Source organism: Mytilus edulis, chromosome 9 (assembly GCF_963676685.1).
Source record: "Mytilus edulis chromosome 9, xbMytEdul2.2, whole genome shotgun sequence".
Lineage (NCBI taxonomy): Eukaryota > Metazoa > Mollusca > Bivalvia > Mytilida > Mytilidae > Mytilus > Mytilus edulis.
The window spans coordinates 60,364,140-60,380,369 of record NC_092352.1 but is presented as its reverse complement, the minus strand read 5'-3'; the positions used below and the strand labels follow the sequence as shown (position 1 = coordinate 60,380,369).

The 16,230-nt window shown below is 33.4% G+C and overlaps 1 pseudogene; it reads left to right on the top strand.

The window, feature by feature from the left end:
* Positions 1-13,008, top strand: part of LOC139490092 (SEC14-like protein 5) — a 28,328-nt pseudogene extending 15,320 nt beyond the window's left edge.
* Positions 13,009-16,230: the final 3,222 nt, after the last annotated feature.

Sequence of the window (16,230 nt, the reverse complement as noted above, 5' to 3'; positions counted from 1 at the left end):
TAATTCCGAAATTCTGTAATTCCGAAATTCCGTCATTCCGTCATTCCGCAACAAACCATTATACAGAGTTTTTTTCTAAACGCCTTCAGATATTGGGCTGATTTTTGGTATGTGAGTTAACCATGATGAGTTACAGATCAAGTTTAAGTTACGTTTTCCGATAATTTTTGTTGAAATTACAGGCTTTGGACTTTGATAAATTGTTGAAAATCACAGTTATACAGACTTTTTTTCTAAACTCTTTCAGATATTCGGCTGATTTTTGGTATGTGAGTTAACCATGATGAGTTACAGATCAAGTTTTATGTATTGTTCCGCTCTGCTAATTTTTGCCGAAATTACGGGCTTTGGACTTTGATCAATTGTTGAAAATCATAGTTATACAGACTTTTTTTCTAAACGCTTTCAGATAATGGGCTGATTTTTGGTATGTGAGTTACTCATGATGAGTTACAGATCAAGTTTAAGTTACGTTCAGCTACGCTAATTTTTGCCAAAATTAAGGGTTTACAACTTTGAAAATTGTTGAAAATCACAGTTATACATACTTTTTTTAGCTCACCTGACCTGAAAGGTCAAGTGAGCTTTCTTCATCACTTGGCGTCCGTAGTCCGTAAACTTTTACAAAAATCTTCTCCTCTGAAACTACTGGGCCAAATTTAACCAAACTTGGGCACAATCATCATTGGGGTATCTAGTTTAAAAATGTGTGGCGTGACCCTGCCAACCAACCAAGATGGCCGCCATGGCTAAAAATAGAACATAGGGGTAAAATGTAGATTTTGGCTTAAAACTCTGAAACCAAAGCATTTAGAGCAAATATGACTAGGGTAATTGTCAATTAGGTCAAGATCTGTAATCTGCCCTGAAATTTTCAGACAATTCGGACAACCCGTTGTTGAGTTGCTGCCCCCAAATTAGTAATTTTAAGGAAATTTTGCAGTTTTTGGTTATTATCTTGAATATTATTATAGATAGAGATAAACTGTAAACAGCATTTATGTTCAGCAAAGTAAGATCTACAAATAAGTCAACATGACCAAAATTGTCAGTTGACCCCTAAGGAGTTATTGCCCTTTATAGTAATTTTTTAACAATTTTCATAAATTTTTATACGACCGCAAAAATTGAAAAAAATTTTGTCGTATATTGCTATCACGTTGGCGTCGTCGTCTGCGTCGTCTGCGTCGTCGTCGTCCGAATACTTTTAGTTTTCGCACTCTAACTTTAGTAAAAATGAAACCAGACACAAGTTGGTTCCTTTTTCCTTTTTCCTTTTTCGATATTCAAATTTTGAAAAATATTACAAGTCCAAACTGAATTTTTTTTTTCCTTCAAAATTTTTTTTCCTCAAAATTTTTTTTTCCTCAAAATTTTTTTTCCTCAAATTTTTTTTTTCCTCAAAATTTTTTTTCCTCAAATTTTTTTTCCTCAATTTTTTTTTCCTTTAAATTTTTTTTTCCTCAAAATTTTTTTTTCCTCAAATTTTTTTTTCAATTTTTTTTTTTCCTCAAAATATATTTCCTCAAAAAGTTTTTCTTCAAATTTTTTTGTCATTTCCTTATTCGTTTTCTTTTACCTTTTTGCGGTTTCTTCTTCCTTTTTCAATATTCATTTCCTTTTTCGGTTTCTACTTCCTTATTCGGTTTCTATTTCCTTATTGGATTTTCATTTCCTTATTCGATTTTCTTTTCCTTATTCGGTTTCTTCTTCCTTTTTCAATATTCATTTCCTTTTTCGGTTTCTACTTCCTTATTCGGTTTTTATTTCCTTATTGGATTTTCATTTCCTTATTCGATTTCCATTTCCTTATTCAATTTTCATTTCCTTATTCGGTTTCTTTTTCCTTTTTCAATATTCATTTCCTTATTTGGTTTCTATTTCCTTATTCAGTTTCTATTTCCTTATTGGATTTTCATTTCCTTATTCGATTTCCATTTCCTTATTCGATTTTCATTTCCTTATTCGGTTTCTTTTTCCTTTTTCAATATTCATTTCCTTCTTCGGTTTCTATTTCCTTATTCGGTTTCTATTTCCTAATTGGATTTTCGTTTCCTTATTTGATTTCCATTTCCTTATTCGATTATCATTTCCTAATTCCGTTTCTTTTTCTTTTTTCAATATTCATTTCCTTTTTCGGTTTCTAGTTCCTTATTCGGTTTCTATTTCCTTATTGGATTTTCATTTCCTTATTCAATTTCCATTTCCTTATTCGGTTTCTTTTTCCTTATTCAGATTCTTTTTCCTTATTCGGTTTCTTTTTCTTTTTTCAATATTCATTTCCTTTTTCGGTTTCTATTTCCTTTTTCGATTTTCATTTCCTTATTCGGTTTCCATTTCCTTTTTCTATATTCAAATTTTGAAAAATATTACAAGTCCAAACTGAATTTTTTTTTTTCCTTCAAATTTTTTTTTCCTCAAAATTTTTTTTCCTCAAATTTTTTTTTTTCCTCAAAAATTTTTTTTTCATCAAAATTTGTTTTCCTGAAAAAAATTTTTTCCTCAATTTTTTTTGCTCAAATTTTTTTTTCCTCAAAATATTTTTCCTCAAAAAGTATTTTTTCATTTCCTTATTCGTTTTCTTTTTCCTTTTTCGATTATCATTCTTATTCGATTTCCATTTCCTTATTCGATTTTCATTTCCTTATTCGATTTTCTTTTCCCTATTCGGTTTCTTCTTCCTTTTTCAATATTCATTTCCTTTTTGGGTTTCTATTTCCTTATTTGGTTTCTATTTCCTTATTGGATTTTCATTTCCTTATTCGGTTTCCATTTCCTTATTCAATTTTCATTTCCTTATTCAGTTTCTATTTCCTTATTGGATTTTCATTTCCTTATTCGATTTCGATTTCCTTATTCGATTTTCATTTCCTTATTCGGTTTCTTTTTCCTTTTTCAATATTCATTTCCTTTATCGGTTTCTATTTCCTTATTCGGTTTCTATTTCCTAATTGGATTTTCGTTTCCTTATTCGATTTCCATTTCCTTATTCGATTTTCATTTCCTTATTCGGTTTCTTTTTCCTTTTTCGGTTTCTAGTTCCTTATTCAGTTTCTGTTTCCTTATTGGATTTTCATTTCCTTATTCAATTTCCATTTCCTTTTTCGGTTTCTTTTTCCTTATTCAGTTTCTTTTTCCTTTTTCAATATTCATTTTCTTTTTCGGTTTCGGTTTCCTTATTCGGTTTCTATTTCCTTATTTGGTTTCTATTTCCTTATTTGGTTTCTATTTTATTATTGGATTTTCGTTTCCTTATTCGATTTTCATTTCCTTATACGATTTTCATTTCCTTATTCGGTTTCTTTTTCCTTTTCCAATATTCATTTCCTTTTTCGGTTTCTAGTTCCTTATTCGGTTTCTATTTCCTTATTGGATTTTCATTTCCTTATTCGGTTTCTTTTTCCTTATTCAGTTTCTTTTTCCTTATTCGGTTTCTTTTTCTTTTTTCAATATTCATTTCCTTTTTCGGTTTCTAGTTCCTTATTCGGTTTCTATTTCTCTTTCGATTTTCATTTCCTTATTCGGTTTCCATTTCTTTTTTCGATATTCAAATTTTGAAAAATATTGCAAGTCCAAACTGAATTTTTTTTTTCCTTCAAATTTTTTTTTCTCAAAATTTTTTTTCCCTCAAAATTTGTTTTCCTCAAATTTTTTTTTTTCTTCAAAAATTTTTTTTTCCTCAAAATTTTTTTTCCTCAAAATTTTTTTTCCTGAAATTTTTTTTTCCTCATTTTCTTTTCCTCAATTTTTTTTTTCCTCAAAATATATTTCCTCAAAAAGTTTTTTTTCATTTCCTTATTCGTTTTCTTTTTCCTTTTTCGATTATCATCCTTATTCGATTTCCATTTCCTTATTCGATTTTCATTTCCTTATTCAATTTTCTTTTCCCTATTCGGTTTCTTCTTCCTTTTTCAATATTCATTTCCTTTTTCGGTTTCTATTTCCTTATTTGGTTTCTATTTCCTTATTGAATTTTCATTTCCTTATTCGATTTCCATTTCCTTATTCAATTTTCATTTCCTTATTTGGTTTCTTTTTCCTTTTTCAATATTCATTTCCTTATTCGGTTTCTATTTCATTATTCAGTTTCTATTTCCTTTTTCGATTTTCATTTCATTATTCAGTTTCCAGTTCCTTTTTCGATATTCAAATTTTGAAAAATTTTACAAGTCCAAACTGATTTTTTTTTTCTCCTTCAAATTTTTTTTCCTCAAATGTTTTTTTTTCCTCAAATTTTTTTTTTCCTCAATTTTTTTTTCCCTCAAAATATTTTTACTCAAAAAGTTTTTTTCGTTTCCTGATTCGTTTTCATTTTCCTTTTTCGATTATTTATAGTATAACTAATCGCCGTATTTGTATATCATAAATAAGACAACGCGTGACCGAACGTCGCATGTATTAAACGAGTGCGCAGCACGAGTTTAATCCATAGCGGCTTTCGGTCACAAGTTGTCTTATTTTTGATATTCAAATACGGTGATTAGTTATACTTTTTATTACATTGGCTAATGGCTTTTTTTTTAAAGAAATTAATGTTAGAAATGTAAGGAACTATATTTTTTTCCTACGCATTCACAATTTGTTTTGATCCGACGTTATCGACGTCTTGACAACGCCTATTATCGGTCGTCCCACTGTCTATATCACTCTATTCAGCTCTTAATATTATTTATAGTATAACTAATCGCCGTATTTGAATATCAAAAATAAGACAACGCGTGACCGAACGACGCATGGACTAAACGAGTGCGCAGCACGAGTTTAATCCATAGCGGCGTTCGGTCACAAGTTGTCTTATTTTTGATATTCAAATACGGCGATTAGTTATTCTTTTTATTACATTGGAATTTAAATGGCTTTTTTTATGAAATTAATGTAGAAAATGTAAGGAACTATATCTTTTTCCTACGCATTGACAATTTGTTTTGATCCGACGTTATCGACGTCTTGACAACGCCTATTGTTGTATGACATCAGAGAGTGAAATAACCACGTTTATTTCACATGTGAAATTATCGGTTTTTATCTAACTGGGAAATCAATGTAATTCATTGCAACAAATGTAATAAACAAATATAGCCTTTGTATGAGGTCGATACAAGGATGTATTGACCTGAAAGAAGTATATTGACTGAGAACGAAGTCCGAGGTCGATATACTTCTTTGGGTCGATATATCCTGTATTGACCTCATACAAAGGCTATATTTGTTATATTATTAATTTCCGACCATATTTGTGTCAAAATCGTCATTTGATTTTGTTGGAATTTTATAGATATCATATTGTCTCCTTAACAATACAAAATATTAGTTGTTATTTCAATTGCTTTTTTTTTGTTTGTTTGTCATCTTAAGTATTTGAAGATTTTTTCCGTCAAATAATCGATCACAGATATGATCTGTTTCAAAACGTTAAGATCGTTTAACAATATCCTGAAATTCAATACATGACGTCACAAAGTTTATCGGTTTTTATATTTTCTAAAAATAACCGTGCAATATGCTTTTTGCCGTACAATATGCTTTTTGCTATCCGCCGTTTTCTCTCTACCTTCGAAAATATAGTTTAACATGTGACTATCCCTAAACGAATCAAATTTGTTAAAATATACAAATTAATAATATTATTCCGTATCATGTCTTTGTGACGTCAACTACGTTGACCCGGCCTTAATAACTTTGACCCTGACATATCAGCGACGTCATAATGTTTAAACGACGTTAATAACTTTGACCCGAACTTATCAAGTAATCTTTTGTGTGCTGGTGAAACAAAGAAAACACTTCCGAAACACGCAAATATAGCCCGATAAATCGATTATCAGATTATCTGCATATTGATATGTTATAGTTACCAAATTAAAAAGTGTTGGGTATGTGTAGATACACCATAGGAGGGGCTAAATTTCACGAGAAAGCTCTATTTAGTTCATCCTATGCTTGACATTATATGAAGGCTTGTTGATCTCGTTCGCTACGCTCACTCGACAAACAGCTTCATATTATGTCTCGCAGCTGATATTTTACGATATCAACATGCAGATAACCTGATAATCGGTACTTATTGTATGACGTCAGAGAGTGAAATAACCACGTTTATTTCACATGTGAAATTATCGGTTTTTATTTAACTGGGAAATCAATGTAATTCATTGCAACCAATGTAATAACATTCCTTATTCGGTTTCTTTTTCCTTATTCGATTTTCATTTCCTTATTCGGTAACTTTTTACTTATTCGGTTTCTATTTCCTTATTTGGTGTCTATTTCCTTGTTCAATTTTCATTTCCTTAATTCGGTTTCTATTTCCTAATTCAATTTTCATTTCCTTATTCGGTAACTTTTTCCTTATTCGATTTTCATTCCTTGTTCGGTTTCTATTTCCGTATTGGGTTTTTATTTCATTGTTATAATATTAGATTTCCATTTCCTTATTGGGTTTCTATTTCTTTATTCAGTTTGTATTTCCTTATTCAATTTTCATTTCCTTATTACTCTTTATCGTTAAAAAAGGGTTCACCAATTCAGAAAAAAATGAGATCTTTCTAGTATACAATGAAAAACGAACTGGAAAGTCTATATGAGACATCAAAATGTTGTAACAGTGGCGGATCCAGAAGGGGGTTCCGGGGGCTGGAACCTCCCTTTTTCGGCCGATCAATGCATTTGAATAGGGACATATAGTTGGAACCCACTCCCTTTTTAAAATGGCTGGATCTGCCCCTGTATAAGATGTGCATTTATAAGCTGTTTCGTAAGAACAAATGTCCCTACGTAACAATACATGATAGATTATGAAATGCCAGCGTATTCCCGATTTTGATATTACATGCCCCGTTTTTTACTCCTTTTACAGAAGCGACAAATGACAACCTAAGTAGCCAGGTCAATAATTTTCTATATATAGATCGGAATTCCTTCTAGTTATTTAAAAGACTCTGATTAATATCGGTTAGGGAAATTTTTTCCGGAACTTTATATAAATAAAAAAGAATAGGATATAGATAGCAATTATCGTTACTAAGTGATGAAAACATCGGGTTATTGAATGAAATATGACTTATAGTGGAGGGGGCATTAAGTTTTTCCAGCTTTGTCTGTGTGTATGTCCGTACGTCAAGAAATTAGTTTTTGTTCTTTTATCTTGAGTTTGCCTCAACAAAATGTTAAGAAACTTATACACAATCCGTATTACAACAAAATGCATATCACATTTGAATTTTGGTGGCGTCATTTATACCATTCTAGGGTTATGCGCCTTAACAAATTAAAAAAAAATACTGATTTTTGTGTTTCCGTTTTCTTTCATAAGTTTGCCCGACATCAAAATCAAGACATATACACAATACATTTGCAGTAAAGAAACAGCGTCTTTATTGCTGTTCTCTTGACAAATACATTGAGATCTTTTACACAGAGAAATCATTCTCGTTTCAATGAAAGTTGAAAGACAGTCCCTAGCACCGGTTTGAGCAGAATTGTTTGCTAAAGTCAATATCGTCACAGTTGTATGTGGCATAGAAGACGCACATATGCGAGACAATATGAACAATTTAATATGAACAGCTGGCAAAGGCTACTTGGCAAAATCTGTCATGGATTGCCCGACTATTTCACTTATACATTAGTATAAAACGAGACACATTTAAAGTGAAATACAGGGTAAGTTACTAGAGGTTGTATGTATATATATTATAATCCCTCAAAAATGAAGTTTTAGGTGGTATGTACATATGATTAACTAAGAGTGTTCCGTCCTGCCTGTCGGTTTGTCCATAGATCTGGGAAGTACTAGAACACTACATTATGTAGGTGGTCTTTTTACCGGGCACAGAAAAAAATCCATGATACTTGTCATTTTTACCGCGCTGAAGTACGTCCATTATTCATTATACAAAATTCAATAATGAATAATGAACTAGTTCACTATTCACTATTGAATATTAAGTAATGAATAATGAAATAGTTTAGGTTTCATTATTCAAGTTGGAGCGGTGAATAGTGAAATAAAAATAACTGACACTGTACATAGCTAAATTCCGTATTTTTAAATTCGTCATTTAAGGGTTATCAAACGATCAATCTACGGAAGCCGTAAGGGGACACACAAAACATTAGAAAATATTTTTTTTAATTCGAGATCACGATAAAACATTACCGTTTTACCGAGATCTCGATAAAAAATATATCGTTATCTCGAGAAAACGAAACTGTTATATCGAGATCTCGATAAAAAAAATATCGTTATCTCGATAAAACGAAACTGTTATATCGAGATCTCGGATTATTAAATCGTTATCTCGGTTTAATATATCGACATCTCGATAAAAAATATATCGTTATCTCGAGAAAACGAAACTGTTATATCGAGATCTCGGATTATTATATCGTTATCTCGAGAAAACGAAACTTTAATATATCGTTATCTCGAGAAAACGAAACTGTTATATCGAGATCTCGGATTATTAAATCGTTATCTCGGTTTAATATATCGAGATCTCGATAAAAAATATATCGTTATCTCGAGAAAACGAAACTGTTATATCGAGATCTCGGATTGTTATATCGTTATCTCGGATTATTTAATTGCTTCTTATCACGTGTCAACTTATTACACAATGGTGACAGTCAACACGGCGGAAAGAGTAAGTATGATTTGTGTGTTTTAAAGCTTGTTTTATATATGATGTTATGGTGATGTGTCACTATTATAGGTGCATTTAGCTGGGAATATATGATATGCGTAAGAAATCTCTATGGCAATATCTGAATAAATCAATTGAACAAATTCGTCAATTAGTGAATGTTTACAGTATAAACAAAACATGGTAAAGTTCTCTTAGAAATCATACTGTAAACACTGAAGAACACGATCATTTCCGTCAGGAAGGTAGAAAAGGGGACAGTACTTCTTGATGGGTTGATAAATCAGCGTCCAAACTTTAGAGGAGGTACATTTTTATGTTTTGATTGTGTTTGTTCATCCTTTAGAAGAAATATTGACATCTGTTTAATGTGCCATTGACCGTCATATGAACGATCTAGGCTCATAATCTAAGATTTGCTGTAGCGGCCATGTTTTTAATTGGACCAAAACAAAGGTAGGATTGTTGGTAACATTCCTGCATAGTTTCGTCAAAATCCGTCAAGTGGTTTCAGAGAAGAAGGTGAAAATGTAAAAGTTTACGACGGATGACGGACGCAACGTGATGGTAAAAGCTCACACTGACTTTCAGTTAGGTGAGCTAAAAAGGATTATATTTTCATCCCAATTTTTATCAATTATGTGTATAGTAATTCTTTGGGTAAACATTTTATCAATTCAATGAGATATGAGGAACTCTTTCTTTTGAATTCTATAGTCGGATAATCGGAAGATCTGCTATATGTATGTAGACAAAAAGACAAAAATTGCAACAAAGTTCCAAAGTCATAACATTTGTATATACTAGAACACACCCGTGATATCACGGGTCCGTGACTGAATTAAAGTATATAACTATGCGTAAGCCTTATTTTAGTACTAGTATTGTCATCTGATAAAGTCATGCCGATAATAAGTTTCACAGTTTTCTCTGCTTTCAAAATCTTTCTGTTTGAACCTGTCGACCTGGATTTTATCAGTTATTGGTAATATTGGAGTATTTTTTAATAACAGCATTGTCCTATATTAGTTATAAATAAAGTTGAATTCTTTGATTCGCTGTTTTAAGTCATGCCGGCTAACAAATCGAAAACTACCTATACGCCTTATTTTAAGTCCAGATTTTTTGTATTCGTATTGACATCTTAGATAGTCATACTGATTAAAATACTACAATAGGGAACAATATGACAATGATTGAATTTAGAAGTGTCAACCCTTTGATTATGACCCGTGTATATAGCAAAATCCTAAATACACCGTTTTGTGGTGCGCCTGTAAGATGCGCAACGTACAGATAAGGTAATAGGTAACAGGTGAATATATTATTTATATCGATATCGGATTCTACCCGGAACTTGTTAATGTTATGTGGAAAACAAACGAGTCTGGAGTGGTGTAAATTGTAATCAACACCATTGTTCTAATATTAGCTATATATAAAGTTGAATTCTTTGGTTTGTCATTTTTACCCCATGACGGCTGACAAATTCGACCTCGTTATTTTAGTATTATAGATATATACAAAAATATTTGATCTTGACAGTTTCTTTTGTAGGTAAACGTGCTTCGATTGGTGAAGAGATATTTTGAAATGGAATTCTTTTATAGAGATATTGTCAAGATTTTACAAATGAATCATGCCATTAGTATATCACTTCGTCAGGTTAAGAGGTATTTAAAAGAAATGAATCTTGCTCGTAGAAAAGACTACTCAAATATTCGATCTGTATTTAACTTTGTTCATACGCAAGTCACTTCATACGGACCAGCGCATGGATATCGTTGGATGTATCAGAAGTGTAAGCGGCACGGGTTTAAAATAAAAAGAGACCACATTAGCCTCATGCTTAACACAATTGATCCAGAGGGGGTATATCTTAGAGCCCGGCGAAGACTAAAAAGAAGAGAATATTTTTCAAGGGGCCCAAATTTTTGTTGGCATTTGGACTCCTACGATAAATTGAAAAGATATGGCTTATGCATCAATGCTTGCATCGATGGGTTTTCCAGGAAAATAATATGGCTCAAAGTTGGTAGATCTAGTAGTAATCCAAAAGTCATAGCTAGGTATTTTATAGACGCAATAGAAGAGCATAGAGGTCATCCATATAGCATGAGAGGTGATATGGGCACAGAAAATGGGCTGGTTGCAGTAATGCAGACGTTGTTTGCTGGAGATGAAGTGACAATACCTTTCATTTACGGAAAAAGCACTATGAACACTAGAATTGAGTCCTGGTGGGGCATTTTGCGAAAGAAGTGCTGTCAAGTATGGATATCAGCGATGAAAGGCCTTCAGGAACGAGGTCAAATTTCAGGAGACAAACTTGACATTAACCTAATTCAATTTTGTTGCATGCAGTTACTTCAGGTACCTTTCTTTTCTATTTGTAGAAATATTTTACCTTCCAATATGAGCTCATGGCAATAGGCTTTCTTTGAAAGATCCTTTTTGATACCAATTTTTGTTGTACGTTTTACTTGTTAAAAACTCTTATTTTGATATAAGGAATGTATTATGTTTTTTAATCAATCCCTCACAAACGGTATTTTAAGGGAAAATATAGATTATTTGATACGTTGCTTGGAGCATAACTACGTAATTGGCTTACACTTCAAAATTGTTTTATTTTAGTTATCAGTTAGGTCATTACACGATCTACTGTATCTACTAAATCATTGGAATGTCACTCCGTATTCATCGTAGTAATCTTCATTTGACTAATTTATTTTAGGATGAAGGATTTGATATCGAGGTGCTTGGGTTTTATTTCTATTATCAGTCGTTTAGGTTGTCTGAGCTGCCTGTCAGCAACAGCGAGTGTTCTCTTGTGAATCTTTTTATTTATGTTTTGTCTTCTTTTTCTGTAAACATGGTAAATTGTCTATGATTTTTCTCGATGAATTGGATCCTTTTTAATTCTTATTTAGATTGTACGTTTTACTTGTTCAAAATTGTTATTCTCATCTTGGTATATCAGGGACAGGCTGCATTAAATACGTTTAACCCCGCCTCATATTTTTAAGTGTACGCCTGCCTTATGCCAGGAACCTTTGTCAGAGTTTGTATTTGAATTAATCTTTTAATTTCTTTCTGGGAGAAGGTTTCTCATTTGGTTTGCCTTGGTGTTAAGTTGGCATATCCTCATGATGCCCTATGGGACCATACATAGACGGTCGTACATGGTGTACATGCTGCATGGCGGCCTCCGTATGTCACGCTTTAATTGTTCGATGATTTGGTATCTGATTGGCATTTATTCCATAAATTGTACCTGACTTCTAATGATTGTAACGTATAGGAGTTTTTGTAATAAGTAATATCCTATTTTAACGTATAAACTCGTAAACGACATACATATCAAATGTGATCTGGAACAGAAAAAAAAATAACATCATAGAAAAAAGTTACCCACATTAGGATTTCTCGGTAACGCGAAATTGTAGAAGAGGGACGAAAGATACCAAAGGGACAGTCAAACTCATAAATCTAAAACAAACTGACAACGCCATGGCTAAAAATGAAAAAGACAAACAAACAACAGCACACACGACACAACATAGAAAACTAAAGAATAAACAACACGAACCCCACCAAAAAACTAGGGGTGATCTCATGTGCTCCGGAAGGGTAAGCAGATCCTGCTCCACATGCGGCACCCGTCGTGTTGCTTATGTGATAACAAATCCGTCTAAGGGGGACGATCCGAGAATTTTGAAAAGGAAGGGTGCTAGAACAAATGAGGAGTGGTGGTGTGCCAGGCTACTATTTGCCGATTTTGGCCTATATTTCACATGAATTTAACAAAATTTTCAAAAAAAAAGGGGGTACACATACCCGGAACACCCACTTCCCCCACCTTTTAATCGTGTGCTGTTGAATCTGGACATATTTTGAGAATGACACATATACTTTCAGTCGACGTTTCGTCTTAATGCATGTTTGCCAATCAGAACCTAGAGAAGACAATTACGCCAACAAGATTGGATTTTTATAGGGACATTTGGAACAAACTGATCAGCCCTACTTCTAACGGTGTACAATTAATGGGGAAGATTTTAATCAGATTGCATTTGAAAATCTTGTGATTTGATTGGCCTTTTGTCCTGATTAAAAATGAAAAATGGCTTTGTCTTTTTTACAGAACGAACTAGATGACACTGCGCAGGTATGGAACATTCATTATATTAGGAGAAGTAGAGAGTATGTTTTTCATGGACGGCCTGTCAACATGTATCTTTATCCCGACTTGTTCAATGCTGAGGAGCATATTCGACCGGTCGATGATGACGTGCTACACTTTTGTCGATCAGAATGCGCTGAAGAGGACGAGTACCCATGCGAAGAAGAGATTTTTTAGTTGGGATGCATTTATATGGAGGAAAATCTACTGAAACCACCCGAAAACGTCGACGAGTCAGTAGCGCTATACCTAAGTTTGCGTCGCTGGTTTATTCAACAGCTATGAAAATGAAAGGGATACAAAATAAATAAATTGGTTTATGCTCTCGCTCTTTTGTATTTGCATGTAGTGATATACAAAGCAGTACCTTACGAAAATGGGTGTAACCGATGTTCTTCTATCACACAGGTACAAAATATGGTAGTTTTTTTTTATAAAGATCTTGGCTTTTGACTTTGTAAACGTTCCAAAATGATACGTGGAAATAACCATGCTAATGATTTTTGTTGTATATCAGACCGAGTGCGTACATATATAGGTCTTTTGATACTTGAACTGTCAATCAACTGTTTGCTAATTACACTTGTTCCATCTTGTTCCGTATGTCAATTCTCTGAGATATTCTCCAATGCTTCTCTTTCTTTTGCTCTATCTCACACCGTATCCAAACGTTGGTCTTTTGTTCTTTTTGCTAAAAAAAATTCTTCTTCTTTTGCGCTCTCTTGCACCGTATCCCAACCTTTTCTTTTCTTCTTTTCGCTCAAAATAGCTCTCCCCTCACAACTTATCCCCACCTTTGTCTTTTGTTTTTTTTCTCGCTCCAATGGGCTCTTTTCCGTTCCTATTCCCGGTACCCCCGGTGATCTACACTGCTCTGATCCGTGCTCACAACCTTGCTTTTCCTACTTTTGGCGTTATTTTGACAGCAAAGGAGGAGAAGAGAGACTGTGGCCGATGCAAAATGTAACCATGAGTCGTATGAGCAAGCCAACGAGTCATACGAAAAAGCCACGAGTCGTATGAGCAACCATACGAGTAGTATGAGGTACCCTGCGAGCAACGACTCTCTCGGTCTCTTTCACTCACTTGTTAGGTGTTTGTGTCTTGTGTCCAAAATTCCTCAAAAATAGACATGAGTCGTATTAGCATAGCTTTGAGCACTATGAGCAACATTTCGATTCGTATGAAAAAGAGTGGACACACTGAAATGTCTCGCCTGTTCCAGTGTTCATAATATAACTTATGTTGTAAGTATAAAAAACAAGTTTAAACCACAAGCATTATAAATAAATTAACATTTAAATGATCAATGTACATGAGACGAAGGTGAGATAAACCCTTTCAGACAGAAATGTAGTTCATGCACTCATTCCATACAACAAATCTAGTTTACCTATTGCTAAAAGTATCTCCGAATAAACCTCTTAAAAAATAACCTTGACCATGAAATATAGGTCAAGATCAACTTACACCTACTTAACAGACATACACACCTTACAATTATTCCCTACACCAAATATAGTTATACTATCCCTTTAGTATCTGAAAGAAGGCCAAATCAGATAAATGTAACATTGGCCAATGAACCATGACCTTGAGGTCAAGGTCAAATGATTATTGCCAGAATGGAATCCATACACGAAATATAATTGACTTCTGAGAAATAGACCATATCACAAATTTTTAATTTGGCCAGTCAACCATGAAAAAGAGGTCAAGGTCAGATTATTATTGACAGACAGACATGTACACCTTACAAACATTCCATACACCAAATATAATTGACTGGATACTTATAGTATCTGCAAAATAGACCAAAACACCAAAAAAAATATACTTTGACCACTGAATCATGAAAATGAGGTCACGGTCAGATGTCACCTGCCAGTTGGACATGAACAACTTACAATCATTGCACAACCAATTATAGAAGATATGGACTTATAAAAAAGAAGATGTGGTATGATTGCCAATGAGACAACTATCCACAAAAGACCAAAATGACACAGACATTAACAACTATAGGTCATCGTACGGCCTTCAACAATGAGCAAAGCCCATACCGCATAGTCAGCTATAAGAGGCCCCGATAAGACACTGTAAAACAATTCAAACGAGAAAACTAACGGCCTTATTTATGAAAAAAAAAATTAACGAAAAACAAATATGTAACACATAAACAAACATTAACCTTGTTAACTGATCCATGCAATGATGTCGAGGCCAAGTGAAAACTGACTGACAGACATGAGGACCTTGCAAGGTAGTACATATCAAATATACGGGTATCCTATTACTTATATTAAGCGAGAAATTATCATTGCAAAAGAAAAAGATTTTTTTCCTCAAGTAGTTACTGAACCATGGAAATGACGACAAGGAAAATCGTCATGACAGACGAAAAGTTCGTAACATAAGACATCTATATATAAAGTATGAATTATCCAGGTCATCTACCTTCTGGAAAATAAAGCTTTTAAATCAAGCGCTAACGCCACCGGATCACTATTCCTAAGTTTCGCTTTCTGCGACAGAAGTCGCTGGCGAGACAAAAACCCTGAAAGTAACGACTCTTAACGCTGTAAAGCATGATTCAGACTAACGTTTCACCGCACACACACCACCATTCCCACGCTGAGACCTTGACCTTTTACCTTGAAAATCGATAGCTTCCGAGTAGATACAAAGGACTATCATCAAAACTCGTCAAAACTCATTGAAAGATGTTGATTCTAAAGTGTCCACAAAGGGATGATATGGACAACATAAACAATTACAAGTATTACTGCGACCTTGACCTCTGACTTTGAAATTCAAAAGCATCCGTGATATTGTTTTGGACTATCATCAAACGAAGCATGCTGATTCTAGAGTGTCCACAAGAAATGTTTCGGTGGAAGGACGGAAGCTTTCAAATATTCCAACGCAACTAAATTAGCAAATAAATCTGTCGTTCGTCATTACTGTGAAGTTTCAAAACATTTAGCCTAACAGTTTCAGAGGAGAAGATTTTAGAAAATCGGCCAATGAGAATCTAAGATTTGCTATTATAGCGAACCTGTTTTTCATTGAACCAGAACAAAAATAAGTAAGTTCGTAAAGAACCTTCAACTGAACATTCCTATAAAGTTTCGTTTAAATCCGTCCAGTGGTTTCAAAGAAGAAGATGAAAATGTGAAAAGATTACGACGGACGACGGATGCAACTTGATGGTCAGGTGAGCTTAAAATGTAGCATAAGGACATGAAAGATAGACTGTGCCAAGTTCAAAGTAAATCCCTTCAGTGGTTTTTGAGAGAAAATTTTCGGAATGTTAACAGCGGGCGACATACGATGGAAAGCAAAAGCACAAATAGTCTTCGGCTAGGTATACTAAGCTAAAAAATAAATATCATGAAA